This window comes from Hypanus sabinus, chromosome 4 (genome assembly GCF_030144855.1).
Source record: "Hypanus sabinus isolate sHypSab1 chromosome 4, sHypSab1.hap1, whole genome shotgun sequence".
Classification (NCBI taxonomy): Eukaryota; Metazoa; Chordata; class Chondrichthyes; order Myliobatiformes; family Dasyatidae; genus Hypanus; species Hypanus sabinus.
The window spans coordinates 137,711,945-137,724,996 of record NC_082709.1 but is presented as its reverse complement, the minus strand read 5'-3'; the positions used below and the strand labels follow the sequence as shown (position 1 = coordinate 137,724,996).

General features: G+C 35.1%; 1 protein-coding gene across 1 annotated transcript in view; it reads right to left on the bottom strand.

Moving 5' to 3' along the window:
• LOC132392164 (limbic system-associated membrane protein-like) overlaps window positions 1-13,052 on the bottom strand; it is a 558,511-nt gene that overhangs the window by 263,243 nt on the left and 282,216 nt on the right. The gene's annotated exons all lie outside the window — the stretch shown is intronic.

Genomic DNA, 13,052 nt, shown 5'->3' with positions numbered 1-13,052 from the left:
TTTAGCAGATGAAATAATATTAAGATTGTTGGACTTAAAGAAGATATAGAGGGAGAGGATCCAATAAGTTTTTTTCAAAAATGGATTCCGGAAATTTTGGAATTGGAAGAAGGAACCCAGTTAATTGAAATTGAAAGGGCTCACAGAGCCTTAAGATCAAGACCTCAAGTTGATCAAAACCTACGATCAATCTTGATAAAATGCTTAAGATATCAAGATAAAGAAAAGATCCTGAAGGTGGCTGTCCAACGTGCCAGAAAGAGAAATGGGCCATTGATGATAGAAGGGAAAACAGTTCTTTTCTATCCTGATATAAGTTATGATCTTTTAAAGAGAAAGAAGGAATTTAACCCAGCGAAAAAAGTTTTATGGGAAAAGGGTTACAAATTTATATTGCGCCACCTGGCAACCCTGATAATTTTTTTGGATGACAGAAAAAGATCTTTTACTGATTATCGGGATGCGGAAGAATTTGCACAAGAACTCCCAAATATTCGCTAACCACAGCCAAAGATGTAAAAGTGAAATGGATTAAAGATGAAGATGGGGACAGTGAATGGAGTTGATGGATGTTTAAGGACAGAAGAATATTTAAATATATTCTTAATTATATGATACAGGGGGAGAAAGGTAAACATTTGAGAAATATTAATCGAGAGTAGTGATATTATTTTTTCTTCTCATATATACTTTTTTATGTTACGGGGGAGCTGGGGGAACTTCGGATCGATTGCTATGGGATTCACATGTGTAATCATGGCGATTGCCATGACCCGTACAATGGAGGGGGGTAATGTTGAGTATTTTTTTATTCACAACATTAGTAGGGGGGTATTTTGTTATTTTTTTTCTTTATAATCTATTTTTCTTTAATCTTTCTTTCTTTGCCTGGACAATCGGGGGTGGGGGGGTGGGGAGACACATAGCAACATGGAGCATTTTAAAGATTCCCCAAGGTACTATGAAAGTTGAAAAGTTAGGTATTACTATAGACTGGAGTAACCTTGTTAAAAAAAATGACTAATTTACTGAATTTTTAAAGTTTTAATGTTAATGGGCTTAATGGACCGGTGAAAAGAAAAAGAATTTTAACATACATTAAGAAAATGAAAATAGATATAGCTTTTAGCCGCATTCCACTTGAAAAAATTACTTATAATTTAAGAGATAAATATGAAATATTTCTGAAAATTTGGTGCCCTTATTTACAAAAGATAGTATTAAATATATAGGTGCTCCGAAGATAAAATTATTGGTTACTTGGGGAAAGAAATAAATATATATACTAAAGCTATTATGAACTCCATGGAGCATGTGGGGATCTTCCAATATCCAGGAATTCTTTCTTTCTGTTTTTTTCTCTTTTTTTTCTCTTTCTACAGGGATATGTTAGGGGGAGGTTAAGGGGAGGGGGGAAGAGTTGATTTTTTTTCTTTCTGTAACTATTTGAAAATTCAATAAAAAAAATTATTTAAAAAAAAGAAATTTAAGCTATCCAAGACAAGGTAAGCTGACTGACAGGCACACCAACTCTCACTCTAAATTAATGATGTCCTTCTGCCACCCACACAGCATTGTTATATAAACCCCATTCATAACATGTACTATAGCTATTCACCAACGTTACTCTGAAAGCAAGCCAATAACCTCTAACTTGAAGGGTAAGGGCAGTAAATGCTTGAGAACTGTTTGTAACTTCCCCTCCATGTCAAACAGTATTCCATTTTTAAAGTATAATGTTATTCCTTCATGATCCTTGGTTTAAAACCTAGAATTTTCTTGAAAAGTGAGTGCCTTCACAAGAAAGAAGTGGTTCAAGACAACCAACTCATTGGGAATGTTTGTGTTGCCTTTAAGGCATCTGTTTAGTTTATTATATTTTTGCTTTAGTAATTTGTTTGTAATCATTTTCTAGTTAAAGTTAAGGTTGTTTAAATAAATTTGTTGTCTGTGATATATCGTGGCATGCGATGATGTCACACCTGGTTTCGCCGTGTTTTGTGGGAAAATACCGGTTTGGAGAAACGGGAAGGAGGGGGCTTATGTGCGTGCAGGATCAGCGTGAGAAAAGTTTCCTTTATACGCACTAGAAACATCAGTGAAGCAACACCATAAGTTCATAAGATAATCGATATGTTGAATTAAAAATGTTAATGCTGATTCTGTTAAAAGTAATGACAGTTGATAAAGTTTATGTTTTTTGTTATTTGAAGAGTTGCGGATAGTTCGTGTTGATGTATTTAAAGCCTATCAATGGCGTAGGTAGATTCTGACTGTAAGTTGCACTTTAATGTAATATAGTTGTTGCAGTTTTACTTTTGCAAGTATTTATGATGTAAATGTGATGTCAAGAAGGAAACAAATACTGTATATATTTTGTATTGTTTTATCAACAGTTTTCACCATACGTTAATGTGGAAAAGTGAACAGTAAATGGTTAATCTTACTGGGACCGCCTCATTGACTAGTTTATGTTTGGTGTTTAGTTCAGAGTTCTTTTACACCTGTGTGAGAACACTACAATGTTCAACATCAATACGAGATAAATAGTAAGTATCAATGATATGAGTCCTTTCAGAAATCATGCAATCCATCTGTAAACTGAGTGGCAGACGCAGCAATTAAGCAGGCAATATGAATCAATATATAGCTATAATCTCATGTAGGTCAAACCATTGTGGTGGATGGTACTCAATCTTGAAAGTTGTCTATTTGCTTGACTTTTAAGACAATCTAGAAACCTGAAGGTTGTGAGTTCCAAAAATTAATTCAAATTTAAAACAGGCAATGGTGCAATTAGAATCCAGGGCATCTAGGCTATGTTTATCTCTTTCACAATTGCATCCTCGTGAGTGGATTACGTTATGATTTTCACATGAATTAATAACAAAGTCCAAATGGCCCTATGATGATACATCAATCTTATTTTAGTTACATTAAGCCAATGTACTTTCCTTACTATCACAGCACATAGAAGGGCGCCTGTTTTATGAGCACAAGGTATCTTTTTTTAAAAACAAGCACACAACTTTAGTCCACTTAGACAGTGATACTAGCTTGGTGGGGACCAAAATTACCTCTCACTTTTCAAAATTAATTCCTCCATTGCAAATTCAATCGGCAAAAATGCTTGCATTGGCAATTAGTGGAACTCTGTGCCCGGTTGAACAAGCAGCATAATTGTGCTTTATGAGATCACAGTATTATACTGAGCTTCACCTGTCTGCTGCACATTATGAGAACTGTAGGTATGCTTCCCATAAGTTAATTAAATTGGTCTTTACAGTATAAAAGTGACATTTAATATTATCCTGCCATACTATATATTGATCACAAAAAAACCCAACGGATCTGGCCATAGCTTTGGGATGGAAGTTAGTTGTTAATCTCAAAAAATATTACACTGTGGTGGTAATTTTAAAAAGCATTCTTAAAGCATATTGAATAACACAATTCATTGTGAGTTTGCATGAAAAGGAATTATATCTCAATTTTTTGGTAATGTAATATTAGAAATGGTACCAATTAAAACATTTTACATACTTTTGGCCTTGGCTTGGTTACTGTGCTTCAAAAAGATGAATAAAGAAAATTCTGAGGCCCAGACGTTCATTGGTGCCTTCAACAATAGAGGAAATTAAGGAAAACAAACTGGTCTTAAGCTGTGGATACATTGGAGCTTTCAAAATGCTAGCTGTTTGGAGAAGGCTGGCTTGGCAGTTGGTACAGGAGGAGACTAGCAGTTAAGGTCTAAAATGGGGTGGGCAAAAAGAGCAGGACACATCGTCAGATGATGTGGGCATGAAAAGGAAAAATGGGAGGATAAATACTGTACATAAATTAGCAGGCTTGTCAGTTGTGCTTTTGGAAGGCAAACATTAATCCTTTTAATTAAAAATAAGATCATAAGTGTGGTATCCAAATATCTACAGACCTGGACTTCATTCACTAACACATCAGACACAGAAGAGCTAGAAGGGGGTTTTGATGGATTTCATGAGAAGTGCATAATTGTTCAGAATAGTTTTCAGTGAAATTGTATCAAATTGCTCACTTTAATATTGTTCTATTTGACAGAATTTCAAGCGTATTATATTCAACTTCATAAAAGGTGACATATCTGAGGACAGATATTCTTACCCACTCAATAATGTTATCAATAGACTCCTTCCCTCCATATACTTAAAGCCATAGAGCTTTGAAACTGTGGAATGGAACTTCATGAAAACAATGGAACTAAGACTAAGAAGTATGTGAAATGCAGATGATAAGCATATCAAATACAGCAATGGTAAAAGATAACTTGTTGAGAACGAGCACTTTGTTCTCATCTTCTGTTATAATATTCAGCTTGAACTTACCTGCATGCTTCCTTCAATATTAACTTAAGTGAAGACAACTGATATTCTGCCAGGTGTCAGGGATGTAAAAATTTTGTTTTATCGTTTGACAGGTCTTGAGCTCCTTTCAAAACGGGCACAGTTCCTACAAAGTATCCTCCTAGCATTGCTTTCTTATATTTTAAATCATATTTTAAGTATAATATAATCAGCAGTTTTTCTTTATTTGCATTAAAGTCGAAGTAGCCATAGAAATATCTGGTGTGTTGATTTGGGAGATGTAATGCACTAGAGCTATTCAACGATGTCCATATTTTGCTTTTTTATGCATTAAGTTAAGCAGAATGCAGTTCAAATACTTCAGTTGTGAACTTGGAGCACAAGACAAGTAATATAATAAATAGGTGTTTTGAATTCTATATACTTCCTGTGATATGCAGCAACTTTTTTTTGAAATAGAAACAAAAATATTGCATTTTCTTCTCTCTCTAATATGTAACAAAGTTATTTATTTATATTAGTTATGTATATGAACAATTTTGTACTTGCCTATAAAGCACCCATTTTTGACTCTTCTCAAAAGTTGAAAAGTTCTTTAAAATTAGAAGTTGGAGGATAGAAATTCTCTTATTTGTAAGAGTAACAACTTAATAATCACAGGTAAATTATGCTTAAGATTTTGGGAAAAGTACAGCAGGAGACATCACAAACGCATACACAACTGCAGGTGCACAACTGCATTTTAGTGCAAGTCCAGACAGCAATTGTACAATGTAATTTGATTCTCCCCCATTCTTGTCATATTAGTGTCAAAAGTCTTGTGATATTTCTGACCAATGGTGGTTTTAGATGTGATGATGATCTGTTTACAATAGACAAAAAGTGGTGGTTCTCTTTAGATATTCTATGATACTCAAGTAGCGTGGTTCAAATGCAGAAGTGAATGAAAAAGAACATTGTAAGAAAGGCAAACTGAATTACTTAATATGATCTAAAGACAGTAATCAAAATCCTAAATACCATGTAATGAAAGAAACTTGCCTCATCCCGTTGTCTTGGAGCTTTGGCCACTGGCTTTTATAGGTTGGTTTAATTTTTTGAGCATCATTTCAGCTTCAAGTTTTTTTTAATAACTTAGCACATAGGAAGCACAGTGTGCTGGCAAATACTCTGAATGTGAAAAACTAAAGAATTAACATTATTAGATTACCATAAGTAACTTGGTGAATTTGTTCCCTAGAGTCAGCAGTCAGAGTTGAGATAACATAATGAAGGAGACTGCAAAGTCTTGCAGCAAGTCCCATTATGCACTCACCGACACCAGTGGATTTACTGATAATCACAGCAAAATCTATGTTGTAAAAAGACACTGAAAGCAATTGCTTTTCATTTCTCAAGCTCAGGATTTTTTGAAGTAATCACAATGCATTGGCTGCAAGGAGGGAATAAAGATTTGACAAGCATCAGTGAGAGAAACAATCATATCGTTTTCTTTTTGAGGGGTTTGACTGAGGTGCAAATGCTAGCCAGGACATCAGGTGACCTGGCTTGCTCTTCAGTATACCACGCATGAGCTTATGCATCTAAAGATAAAAGAGGAGGACCTTAGTGAATTATAAACCCTCCAGCAGCTTAGCACTGAAATGTCAGCATAGATTGCAGAATGAATTCTCTAGTGAAGTTTGAATCCATAATGCTCTGAATCATAAGAGCATTACCAATGAACTACCCACAGCTGGCACCTAACATAGTACCTGCACACATTCATTAATGAAATTAAATTGAGTTCAGCAGACTTGCCAATTTTATTCTGATTATTTTAATTTCCATCAGTGAAATTCTGTTGCCTCTCACCTTGAATGCTACCAGCAATGACAAATAATTTCCAACAAGTTTTTCAAAATTTCACAATACCTTCCTTCTTCTGGGTACACACAATGCTCAGTTAAACCAAACAAAGTCACACAAAAAAATATCCATTCAGCTTACATTTTTCACATACAAAGGTGGGCAATCTGCCAACTTGCATTAGTGGTTAGAGAGAAAAGACACCAATTGTCTTAATCTTCATTTCAGCTTTGATTTACATCCACTAAAGGAGAAAATATCAAGTGTACAATGGTGCAGCAGGTAGTGTTGCTTCCTTACAGTTCCTTTGTCCTCACTTCAATCCCGACATTGGGTGCTGCTAAGTGGAGTTTGCACATTCTGCTTGTGACTGCATGTTTCTCCCAGTATTTCATTTTCTTTCCACATCCAGTGCAAGCATGGCATGAGAAATGGGGTGGGGGGGGCAGCGCGAGAATAGCAGAGAGTTAATGCGGATGCTGGAGCAAAAACAGATTTAGTGTAAATCATTGCTTGATGGTCAGCATGGGCACAATGAGCTAAAGGACCCTTTTCAATACTATATGACTCCATGACTTACTGAGTCTCTGCAATAAATGCATAAAAATGGCTGGGCATGGCTGCTTCTTCCTGCCTCTCTATCATTGCTGCCACCAAAAAATTGCTCTTAAATGTAATGTGTCTCTCTTCAGTACAAGCATAATATTAATTCAAAATTATTTAAGGTTGTTTAATGTCATTTGATGTACACTAGTGTAAATGAGAACAAAATAATTGTTACTCCAGATCCAATGCAGCACAAAAAATAAAGAACGCAATAATAACAAAAGCACATAATAAATATAAATACATAAGAGTTTATATGCTGTACATACTATAGATTGATTATCTATCCATAAAGTGACACAAGACTGTACAGTAATAAATAATACAGTAATGGTGAGTTATTGGGTGAAGATGTTGATCAGCCTTACCGCTTGGGTAGTAACTATTTTAGATTCTAGACATCCTGGTGTGGATAGTGCGTTCAAAGTGCAAAGTAAATCTATTGTCAAAATACATATATGTTACTATATACAATCCTGAGATTCATTTTCTTGTAGGTACACTCAATAAATCCATAACAGAATAATAACCATATTAGAATCAATGAAGACCACACCAACCTGGGCATTCAAACAGCATGCAGAAGACAACTACGCAGATACAAAAAGAAAAAAAAATTATAAATTAATAAGCAATACATATTGAGAACGTGTGATGAAGAGTCCTTGGAAGTGAGTCCATAGCTTGTGAGATGTGAGAACATTTCAATGATGAAGTGAAGTTGAGTGAAGTTATACCCTTTGGTTCAAGAGCCTGTTGTTTGAAGGATAATAACTATTCCTGATAGAATTGCCACTGGTGAAACAATCATGATGGAAGGAGATCATAGCCTCCTTTCTGATGGGAGTGGGGCAACCCATGAGAAGGGTGGGTGGGAACCTTCATGATGTTACTGCCACTTCTCTGGCATCTTTATGTATATACATGTTTGATGCGGGTAGATTGGTGCCAGTAATGTGTTGGGCACTTTGCCTATCCATTGTAGAGCCTTCCTGTCTGCTGCAGTACCGTTTACATACAATGCAGTGATGCAACTTGTTAGGATGTTCTCTACTACACATCTGCAGAATGATGTGAATATGGATATGCAAAGTGAAGCATTTGTCAGCCTCCTCAGAAAGTAGAGAAGTCGGTGACCTTTCTTGACTGTTTAGGATGTGTTCTGGGAGCATGAGAGGTTGTGTGTGATGTGCACTCCCATGATTCTGAAACCTCTTGCAGTTTCCACCACTGTACCACCAATGTGAAGGAGGGTGTGAATGGTGTGAGTTTTTCTGAAGTCGATAACTGTACTAGCATTGCATTTAAATTTACAAAGTCTTTCTGCTTTTAAAATACCTTTTTCTTAAAATTACTCGTCTCTGATGAAAATATGACCTTCTTACTTCCCTGTTCTTTCTATTTCATTTCAAAAATAGACAGAATGCTACAATCTAAAATAAGTATAGAGTGCAACAATATGTATTTATATATTCTGACAAGAGGCTTTAAACAGAAAATAACAGATGTGAATCTGAATGAACATAACATTTTATTGCAAAGAAAATGCAACTTATGTGCAATAATCTTCCTCAATAGTGCAGAAAACTCCTCTAAGAATGTTTTACAGATACGTAGGTGAAACAGTTTGATTTTGAGTCAGAGGAACTATCAGAATGGGCAATTTTCAAAAGGAAGAATTGTCAAGTCTATTATGTCTTCTAGTCAGAGTCATACAGACCACCACGTTCATGACAACTATCCACTTCTAATCATACACAAATTCCTTTAACATCGTGTGATCCATAGTCATACCCTGAGATTTCAAATGTTCCTTAACTATCAGAATGCTGATTCCACTACTTTCTGAGACAAACTTTGGGAGGAAAATATCTTCCTCAAATCTCTTCTGAACCTCCTGATCCTTATTTTAAATATATGTCCTCTAGTATTGGCCATAAGGAGAAGTTTCATCAACCCTATGATAAGCATCATATAACTTTGTAGTTCTCTACTCAGACTCCCACCTCAGTCTCTGCACTCCAAGAAAAAAAATCAAGCCCAGCCTACAGTTTTCCCTCATAACTGAAACATTCAGTTTTTGAACTTGGGCAGCAAGATCCCTTTGTTCCTCAATAGTCTGCTGCCCATTACAAATTAACCCGAGCACTTTGAAACAATGAAAATAACACTACTGACTGTTGAGTACTAAGCACTAGAATGCCCCATTGATGTAATTTCAGTTTATTTTACCCATGCCATATATATTTGGAGATTTTAATCAATTATTACTCTTTAATGGATTAAAAAAAATCAAAAACGGCTGCAAATGGGATTTTTTTCCTTTGCAATTTCTACTGAAATATGTTACTAATCTAGCAATCATTATTATGCATGCCTTCATCTGCCTACCCAAAGGATACTTGAAGGGCTTTTCCCTCGTTCCCAACACCTTCAAGTGTTAATGCAAGGAATTATCCAAAAAGTCCCAGTGAAACCTTAAAAAAGCTACACGTAATAATTCTGTATCTCTGGTTGATCATTAGCTCAAATTCCAATTACTTGTTGCATGCACTAATATCTTTAAGACAACTGACAGTGCCTCAAGCGGCCTTCATGATGAAGTTGGAAGCTGTGGGAATTCATAATGAGACTTCAAACTTTATTTCAGATGTTCACTTGTCCTCTGCAATCTGTGCATAGGTAGTTGAGGGATTCACCAAGCCACTCTCAAAAAGGCAACATTTCTTCAATAATGAGATAGATAATATCAAGAGAAATAGTTCCACTAAAAATTACAGGTAATACCATATTGCTGAAAACTCAGTGGGGAGTTTGTTTGACTCACCTTCCATATGACTGGGTAATCAATGGAATTTAATAAGGAGTACCCAAATTAATATGGATTATAATTGGCATGGCTCATGAAGTTTTTAAAGATATTGATTAAAAATTCAAGGAACATTATTATTCTTTCATAACAAGAAGACAAAGCTAATGAAGGAACATCTCCATCTTAAAATTCTCAACCACGCCTTCAATCCCTAAATGATCTCCCTGCTCCTGACTATTGTCAGTCTCCTGCTGCCCTACAACAGTTTTGAGATAATGACATTTAAATCACTAAACCATTATCTGTCAAGTTTTCACTTCTGGAATTCCCTCCAACAGCACACATACATCTCAAAACCTTTTGTCTATCTGTTTAAATAATAACTTTCTTTTGTTTCAAAAGGTTCTTGGTAAAATGTATGGGATGTTTCTATGAGTAACTTTGCTATTAAAATAAGAAATTTTGTTGATGGTGAATATCAGCCATGAAGCTATGCTCCAATACCAAGAAAAACAGTGATACTTGTTTTCTTTAATGAAAACAAGATCATTTAATATTGAGGTAAATCAGATACACATGCAAGAGCTCTACTTAGTTCTCAAATGTCCAAAGCATCCAGTAAATTGTTCCAGTTCTCTAGGATTCATTAGTAAAGCTAACAAGTTCCTAAAAGAAAAAAAAAACATGTTGTAACATGGAACTGTGTTTGCCAACCCAAACTTCTCACTCCCATTATGGCATTAGGTAATTTTCTCTGACAAAGCGGTTTGATTGAGTCTGTATTAAATGGATGAGAAGTAAGCCTGCCATATCCTACAACATGTGAATGTTTCAGAATCTCGATGATTGCACTGAGACATACAAATACAACATATGGGATACTAATCTTTGCCACATTGCTGACAAAGAAACTTGGTTATGAGAGAACAGCTGCTAGAAGAAATAAAAACACTCCCACACACCTAGAGTTCAGTCAGTCAGCACAGTCCATACAGTTTGAAACACATAAAGAATTAGATCTGAATAATTTTAGCGAAGTACCAAAAAATAACACAGCAAGTATTAAAATGTAAACTTCTTCAATATCTTCTATGTTTCCTTCATTTGAGCATTTGATAGATATTTTTGAAATATTTATCTTGTAACTAAAAACATATTAACTATACAGTATAATTTAATTAATCACTTTAATCCATGATTTTACCTCAAACCTGTTAAATTAATGGAATTACCTTCCATGTTGTGGACATCAGAGATGGTAATGATATGAATAAATTCAAGACTGAATGAACAGAGATTCAGTGGTATTCAGTTTCAACAAGCTTTTATCAGTTAAATAGTTTGCTGCTTCAGAAAGAAAACAGGGAACCACTAGGTAAAATGGTAAATGGTGAAGTCAAACTATTGTTAGGATCGTTAGTGGGGTCCTGCAAACTTAAATTCATGAAGTCATAGATTAATACTGTAATACAGCACTGAAACAGGCTCAAATGCTGACCAAATTGCCCCATCCAAGCTCATCCCATTTGCAGGCATTTGGCTCATAACCTTCTAAGCTTTTCCAATCTCTCTACCTGTCCAAATGTCCATTTCCTCTGGCATTTCATTAATGCCTAAACATCCAGTATCTGGCACCTCAGACATTCCTAGCCGAACTCTAATTTCTGTGCATGTATTTTATTTCCATTTGACTGTTTTTTTTTCATTTCCCTCCTTCACAGTTTATTTAACAGTGGTTTTTATTATACTAAGTTTTATTTAGAAATACAGCACAGAACAGGCCTTTCCAGCCTAATGAGCTGCAACCCACCTTCTTAACCCTAGCTTAATCACAGGACAATTTACAAAGAGCAACTAACCTACTAACCAGTATACCTTTGGACAGTAGGAGGAAACCAGAATACCCAGAGGAAACCTACATGTTCATGGGGAAGATGTACAACCTTCTTACAGAGGACGCCAGAACTGAATTCCAAACTCCGATGCCCCAAGCTACATATAATAATGTCAGCTATGCTATCATGGCGCATTTTCACTTGCTCTCTTGGTGATAGCCAGTTAAATCTCTTTGATTCATTTTGGCCAAGATAAAAAAATATTTTCAAGCTGCTATTGTCTCCATTTTTCATGTGATTATGGTGGATATTGAAAATCCAAGTTGCCTTCATAGGAGTGAATCTTTCAGATTTGTTCTGAACTGCCACAGCATTCTGTCAAGAGGCTAATGAATGCTAATTTTTTAAAAGTACTTCCAGAAATAGAAAATTACATTTGCAATTCTGTATATTTTATTCATTCACAGAATATATATACTGTATCCTCACTTATGTCATTGAATTGTTGTAAGAGTAAACCAATTTGGTGAATATCAAATCACTCTTAAAATAAATACATCAGATTTCACAAGAATCCAGTGGTATTGTGATGACCATTACTAAATCTAGCTTTATTCCCCTAAAAGTCCAGGTATTTATCATTACAAATTTAGATTCCCTAGGTGCTATGGTGAGACCTGAAACTTGGGCATGGGCTCCAAGTCCTGGAACTGAACCACTGGACATCTGATCAGACCATCCACTTGCCTGCTTATGAGGGATTGACTTTGTTTACTATAAACTGCTTTCTTAAAAAAGTATACTCCTGTTAAATTCATTCTTTTAGACATTCTAAATTCTAAACATTTGTATACGTTTACCATTGCTTAGAGATAAAAATGAATCAAAATCAGGTTTAATATCACTGGCATATGGCAAGAAACCTGTTTGAATCTTCTAATTGCAAGTCTCTATGCAAGTTTTTGTCATCTGAGACCCTTGCATATCTGATAGTTTGCATTTTATGTCCTTTTTTGTATCACATTATATAACAGCAATCAATATTATTTTGAGAATCTATAATCTTTCTAACAATATAACAACTGGCATAATATATGTCTGAGCAAGTACAATTGGAGAATGCATTTTCAGAATTTCTGTTCTGCTGAGACTTTCTCTATGCATCCTCTTCCCAATATATTTGATTTGCAAAGGACAGGACAAAAACTAGGAAAATACAGCTGTTCGCTGCACTATTTCCTTAATATTTTAGGGCACATCATTCAAAATGATATCTGAATGTACTTTAACCACACTGATCTTCTTGTGAAACCATTTTCTATTTTTGCAATGTGTAGTTAAAGTGTAAACATGCTTGGTTTACACATTTACACAACTACTTAAATATCTCGGACTTTGACTGGAACAAGGAAGAAATATTTTAGTGTTCGGGACGGAGTTGAGATTTGTTAGGACAACGTATTGTGCAAGTAGTTATCATTCTTTTGCTGATGGCTATTTGAAATATCAGAAAATATCAGAAATATCTGTCAGAAAGTCATTTTTCTGTGCAAAATGTCCATGATCAGAGTCAGAATCAGTTTTATTATTACTTTTATATGACAAAAATTT